The 6946-nt window shown below is 32.2% G+C and overlaps 1 pseudogene; it reads left to right on the top strand.

The window, feature by feature from the left end:
* The first annotated feature begins 2001 nt into the window (after positions 1-2001).
* LOC110639760 (protein PEROXIN-4-like) lies at positions 2002-4719 on the top strand (annotated as a pseudogene).
* Positions 4720-6946: the final 2227 nt, after the last annotated feature.

The following is a 6946-nucleotide window of genomic DNA, read 5'->3' as shown; positions in this document are numbered from 1 at the left end:
CTTTATTTTGATAATTAATTGTTTGAAATAAAAATAAAATTTGTTTTGTATTAAAGTGTAATAAAAAGTCATAATATGAATTTTAAATGTTCTTTCATTTTAAATTATTATCTATTTAAATAAAATTTATATTATTATTTAATGACTAAATGATTAAAAAATTGAAACCTTCATAAGTTTTTTCAATTTTAACCAAACCTTTTAATTTAATCAACTTAATCTCAAACTTTCACAATAGTTTTAATTTTAGTAATTAGTCTAATTGGATTATTTAATTGACAAAAATAATTTAAATATTTGCCTAAATTATTAATATTAGCCAATTTTTTTTTATTTTTATATGAATTTTAGCTGTTATTTTCAAATTGATAAAAATATTATTTTAATTCATTTCTTCATCGTTTTTAAAATTATATGTCATGATTCGATTTTATGAGTCAGACTGGCACTAGAACCTAGGCTAGTATAAAGCCTCCAGGTCTCGTAATAAACTTCATTATTCTCAAACCCATAAGTAGACCCAAATTCGAAGCCCAAAATACAAAATAAAATAAAAAAAGATATTATAAATTAGTTTGGGCCAGCTCAACCTAATTACTGTCAAAATCCATAGTTAGGGGAGCCCAACTCAACCCTAATACCAACACACATAAACATTTTAATTTTTCATTACTAATACAATAAATATATACACTAATATCATAGCGGAGTCTAATAATCGAATAAATAAATAAATAAAAATTACTAACTAAAAGCACCATAACTTACGAAGAAAAAAATACATATCAGACTCGAAAATAAACTTACTCCTTTTGCAACCTGAAAAAATATTTAAACAGGAATGAGCGTTTGACTCAGAGAGTTTAGATATTTATTATAGATACAATTTCTATTACTACCTACCACTGGTACAATTCTACCATGAAATGCACATCCAACACATATAACAAGTAATTTATCCAATATTCATATGAGCAGATAATTTGGAGCTACTTACGCATATAATGTATCACATCAATACATAAATATGGAAGCTGATGTCCTATATAGCTCTCTCAATCCAAATCCCATCGGCGAGCTCAACTCAAAACGGACTTTCGCCTAAATCTAAGTGCGGGGGCCAGTGAGATCAACTCAAAGCATCTCACCCCGACTTTTCATATCCATAAGAATCAGGTTCCATCGAGACTAACTAAAGCCATGACTACTCGTCCAATCTATATCTATATATATCATATATAAATAACACACCCAGCTATAAATTATCCTCAGAGCGGTAATCACAATCAAATAACAATAATTAAATATATAGCAACTAAAATGCTCATAATATATATTAACTATTTATGTGCATGATTAAATATTTATAAAATGTATGAACATGCCAGATCTATAATTAATATTGAAATTATAAAAGTAATCAATATCTAACTCGCAGACTAGTTGACTCGACTGTAGCTGGTCTGACTAGAAGGAGAAGACGGTTGACCCAATCACTTATTAGACACACTGATCCCTATCAATTTATTAATAAAATAATTAACTAATTTAAACTAAGAAGTAAGAATTAATCTTAGATTCTTCTCGAAATTTCAACAGAATCTCTCCTATAACTGAATCTAACCTCTTGCAAGAAAACTCAACAAAAAGCAACAACATAAGTCTCAAGCTCACAACAATTATTATAATGCCCATTTGGGAGCTATAAGAGACTTAATCTAGGTTCAATCGTCCAAACTCCATCTTGGGTTCTTAACTTGTCTGCAGTCCAAGTAATTATTTATAGCACTTCAAAAATTATAAAAATATTTTTGGAAATCATTTACATCGTTTTTGTATTAATTAAATTTATTTTATTTAATTTTTCTAAGTAAGAAATATTTTACAGATCAATCAGTTTGAATTTTATTTAATAAACATAAATTAAATTCACGCATAAAATTATATTGATGCGTTAGATTTGGTGTGGACGGTAGGGATGGTAAAGCCTACTGATCAAAACACTATCAATGGACCGGGATGCAGAGGATTAAATTTGCAAGCTCTTTGCCTTTTGCAATAAACAAGTCCTCCCCTCTCCCAATAATCGGATTACATCATCGAAGTCCTCTGCCATCTTTATCGCATCACAGTGGCTTCACCAGGTGACTTTCAATTCCGTGCTCATAATAACCTTGATCAAGTGAATTACTTTGTTTCGATATGCCAATAAAAATTGGCATCATCTATTTGGACTCCGAGAAAATCAGCAGGAAAAACGTTGAGAAAGTTTTGAATTATATAACTGTTTTGGGGTTTGCAAATCTCCTCCCATTCTCAATTATCAGTTAAGGTTTACTCATTTTATGTGGTCTGTAGGTTGTTTTCTTGTTGAAGTGCTCATATATTTAGTTTTGCTGGAATTTGTTACATTTTCATATGTCAATTTCTTTATTTTTTTTTAAAAACCCCAATTTGTCATTTCCAATTTAGCAGGTACTGGATCACCGTCGGATTTATTGGGTTTTCTTTGAAGTCTGTTGGGTTACCAAGGACTAGCATGCAGGTTAGCTTCATTTGTTCTTGGTGTATTGTGTGAGTGTTTCTGTGAGAGAGAGAGAAGCAACGCATGGAATTCAGACTTTCATGTGGGTTTGAGAAAGTTGAGCCATACCTATAAGCTTTTCCGTGTGTCTTGTGCCGTGGGCAGGCGTCAAGGGCAAGGCTATTCAAGGAATACAAGGAGGTGCAGCGTGAGAAAGCAGTTGATCCTGGTATTCAATTAGTTTGTGATGATTCCAACATCTTTAAGTAGACTGCCCTTATCAAGGTAGGCTTAGTCCTTGAGGAAATTTGGTAGTAATTGAGTTGTTCAGTGGATTGATTTCACCTTTTGTGCACAGGGACCAACAGAGACTCCTTATGAGGGCGGAGTCTTCCAACTTGCCTTTTCTATTCCAGAGCAGTTTCCTCTGCAACCTCCTCAAGTGCGGTTCTTAACAAAAATATTTCATCCAAATGTGCATTTTAAGGTATGAATTTTATAGTATTATAGTTTTCTCGCTTGGTATTTCTCTCTCTCTGTTTATTAGACTTTGGACGTTTAGTTGGTGACAATTAAGCATTTGAATGATTTCAACTGAGTAGATTATCGCAGCTGGCAATTTTGCCCTCATCTTTTCAGAGAACCATATGAAACTGTATCAACCTCTAATGTTTATGAATTATGATTAATGCTTTGGAACCATGGTTGGATTAGAAACTTGCTAATTGACCCTTGTTTTGGGCTAGATTACCCGTTAGTTCTTCTTTTATTAAGTCATAGAGATTATGAGGTGGTGCTTTAGATTTGTGCAGAGTATTGTAATGATGAGAAGTTGGCTGAGTATTTATTAGTTTTTTATTAATTTCTCTGGCAGACAGGAGAGATATGCCTTGATATCTTGAAGAATGCATGGAGCCCAGCCTGGACACTTCAGTCTGTTTGCAGGGCTATAATTGCTTTGATGGCCCACCCTGAAGCTGATAGCCCTTTAAACTGTGATTCAGGTAAGTTGATTCATGTTTAAAACTTTCTATTTAAACGGTTGGGGTTTACTTTGAAGAGGAAAGGCGCTTTAAATCTTCAGTTTTAAAAGGCATGAATCCCTCAACTTGGAACATGTGTTAATAAATAATCGTGTGAGCATGAGGATGATACAAAAATTAAAGAATTAGTACAACCAATTAGTACAACCAATCATGGGGATGGTGAAACAAAAGAACAAAAGGAAAATGAGACATTTAGCTAATTGTAAATGAAGGGCCATAAGACATTGAAGCTGTCAGCTGTCCTTTTCTCATGTACTAGTCCTAGTTCCCTTGTCATCAATGTTGCTCTTTTCTAAGTTTCTTGAATAAAGTTACAGGCTCAGCAGAGAGGTAGAGATAGGAAGAGAGCGAAAGCAAGGGGGGCGGGGGGGAGTGGGTGTGGGGGTGGGATTGTGAAGGCTTGGTACTAATTTACCCTGGTATGTGAAGTACCAGATGCATGTAGACAAAATCTGCAATAGAAAGGTTTTGTTCTGAAAGAATGAATTTTGTTGGAGAGCTATGGGTTTGAGACGTTAACCAAGTGTTCTTTGAGCATTGAATGATTAAATACGTAATACCTATGTTCTGCATGCATACAACAGTTGTGTACATGGTGATGGTGTTTCCTCTTACTGACCACTCCTTTTGTGCAGGAAATCTTCTACGTTCTGGTGATATCAGAGGTTATCAATCCATGGCAAGAATGTATGCTAGACTTGCGGCCTCAGCAAAGAAAGGCTGAATAGGTGCAGGAATTTCTTTGTTAATAAGAGCATTTTCTGATGAGTGTTGAGCAATTTTAGGATAAATGCCAAAATAATTTTCAGAGCTGTTGTATGCTCTAGCCTTAATCTTTGACAAAATTATTTCAAGAACCTTGTTGGGCAATGTCTCCTTTTTTTTTTTTTTTTGATCTTTCTTGCCGTTCTTTTCTCTCCATGATCCATGAAAGTTCAGAGAGAGTTCACAGATATCAACTAGGTTAGCCACTAGCCTTTAGATTGTATCTTAAGAGATCAAACTCAAACTTGTTAAATCCAAATTGTGAGATTTACTAGCAGGGAAAGACTTCTCTTGAATCCTGATGGTTCTATAGAAAAAACGGGAATCTTACGCCGTCTTGTTAGTCTGTTACAGTAATGGAATTCTTGAGATAGATGGTCAAAATGTGGTGTAATTTGTTATTTGGTTGCATATGAGATTTTTCTATGTAACATGCAGGCATGTACTTGATCAGACCATACATGCTGAAGCCAGTGGTTGCTGCAAGAGATGATCTACGTTTGATGAAATTAATTAAGTTTATTTGACGAGAAATAGAAGGACAGATTTTGTTGTTGATGGAGCCCTAAAACGTATTGCTTTAGCATAAACAAGCAAAATTTACTAGTGCCCTTTAGCAAATTCAAGCTGAATCTATATAGTTAGGGGACAAGCATTGATAAGAGATATTATATATTTGCAGTGATATTTTAATTAAATAAACATCTTAAATTTGCATATGACAATTAAGGTCAACTTGAATATAGGGATTAAACACTGTAACATCACTTGGACTTGGACAGGTTAAAGCAAGAGCTCCTAGGTTTAGGTATAAACATAATTCACAATAAAATATTTCAACATGAAACAGATGATTTAACTGAACAGCATTATTGCTTGAGGAACTTGTCGAACCAATCGCTTGCTTCTTGCACCATTATTATTTGATGCTTAATTCCAGGTTGCGCAATTAGCTGCATGTTGTATAATCGTAAATGGTTATTTATTTATTTGTGTACGCTGGAATATCAAATGAGCTCCAATAATTAACAACAATTGATTATTTAGATATATAGTCTGATGAAAAGTCCTCCTGATGGAACAGACCAACCCATAAATAAATAAATAAATAAATAAATTCAATCCCAAATTAACATTTAGAATTAGTATTAAGAAAAAACCATGGGACGAATCAGCAAGTGTAAAGACTGATGAAGTTGCACACAATATGAATAAATTGACCTATCGATCAACCTGGATACAAAGAGGAAAAACTCCATGTAAAAATGCATGTCATCCAACGCATCTTACATGATTAAATCTTAAACAGAAAGTAAACATGACGCAGCATAAGTCAGGATCAATTTAAAACACCCAGATAATTTCCTTAAATAACCTTGTCAGGGTGACGGTAATTAGAGTTTGCTTTGGCTGATTAGATGAATTCAGAATTAACTTTTAATGATTTCACGAGTAAATTGATTAGTGCTTGCGTCGAACTTTAAGTTTTGCTTAATAAGAGTGCCATTTTGTTGTTGGACAGCAGAAAATAAATTTACCATTTAACAATTAGCAGCGGGCGTGGCTCAATGGCTGGAATTGTGTATGGCGAATAAAAGTTGGAGAGGCCAGACCTGGTGCGATTCTATCTCAAGCCTGGTAAGGAATGTAAAGCCGTTAGAAATGCCTCTTTTTAATTATTTTTTTCTATCCCAAAGCTGGTAAGGAATCAAAATTATTATTTTTTTAATTATCTTAAAAAAAAACCTTCGACCGAAAATAAAAAAAATTGAATTACTTTTAATCTTTAGTTACTGAAATTATTTACTCATTTATCATTTAACTTTGTATTTTAATAATTACATTATTTCCCCTTAAAGATTTCATTTCCTTCCATCTAAAAAATTCACAATTTACTTTTAGTACTTAATCACCACTTGGGATGGTAATAGGTAGATGACCTGTGAAAATCATCTCGCCGACGCGATTAATATTTTTAAAATTTAAATTTGTTTCAAATTCAATTAAAATTTATTTTCAACTACTCGAACCTGTTCTAAATCCAATCATTATTACTTGAAAAATACCTAAATCTATTTAATTTAATATATTTTAATTAATAATTTGAATAAAAAATTATTTTCACTAATAATTTATATTTTAAAAATTTAATAATTCCGTAAAATATTTTAATTTATTTTATATAAAATAAAATATACAAAAATTTATAAATATAATTATAAAAAATACATATTATATTCAATAAAATATTTATATAAATGGGTTCAAGTAACAGATATCTAATATCTAAAATCTAAATCGGATCTGAACCCGTCATGGTATTAAATTTCAAACCCGATTATATATTATTCAAACTCGATTATATATTATTCAAACTCATCCTATTAAGATTTGGACGGATTGGGTATTCCATAAAAATCTAACCAATTGCCATCCCTAATCATCACAAGAAAGACATAAAATAATTATAAAAATTACTGACAGTTCTCAAGGTAAATTACCAATGAATATTACCTATGGATTAAGGGTGAAAAATCAAATAAATTTTAACGACGACTTTACTGATGGAATTGCCTCTGAAAATATCATCAGTGGAGCCTTATCGTTGGTA

Source organism: Hevea brasiliensis, chromosome 4 (genome assembly GCF_030052815.1).
Source record: "Hevea brasiliensis isolate MT/VB/25A 57/8 chromosome 4, ASM3005281v1, whole genome shotgun sequence".
Taxonomy (NCBI): Eukaryota; Viridiplantae; Streptophyta; class Magnoliopsida; order Malpighiales; family Euphorbiaceae; genus Hevea; species Hevea brasiliensis.
This window is presented reverse-complemented; position numbering and strand designations above follow the sequence as displayed.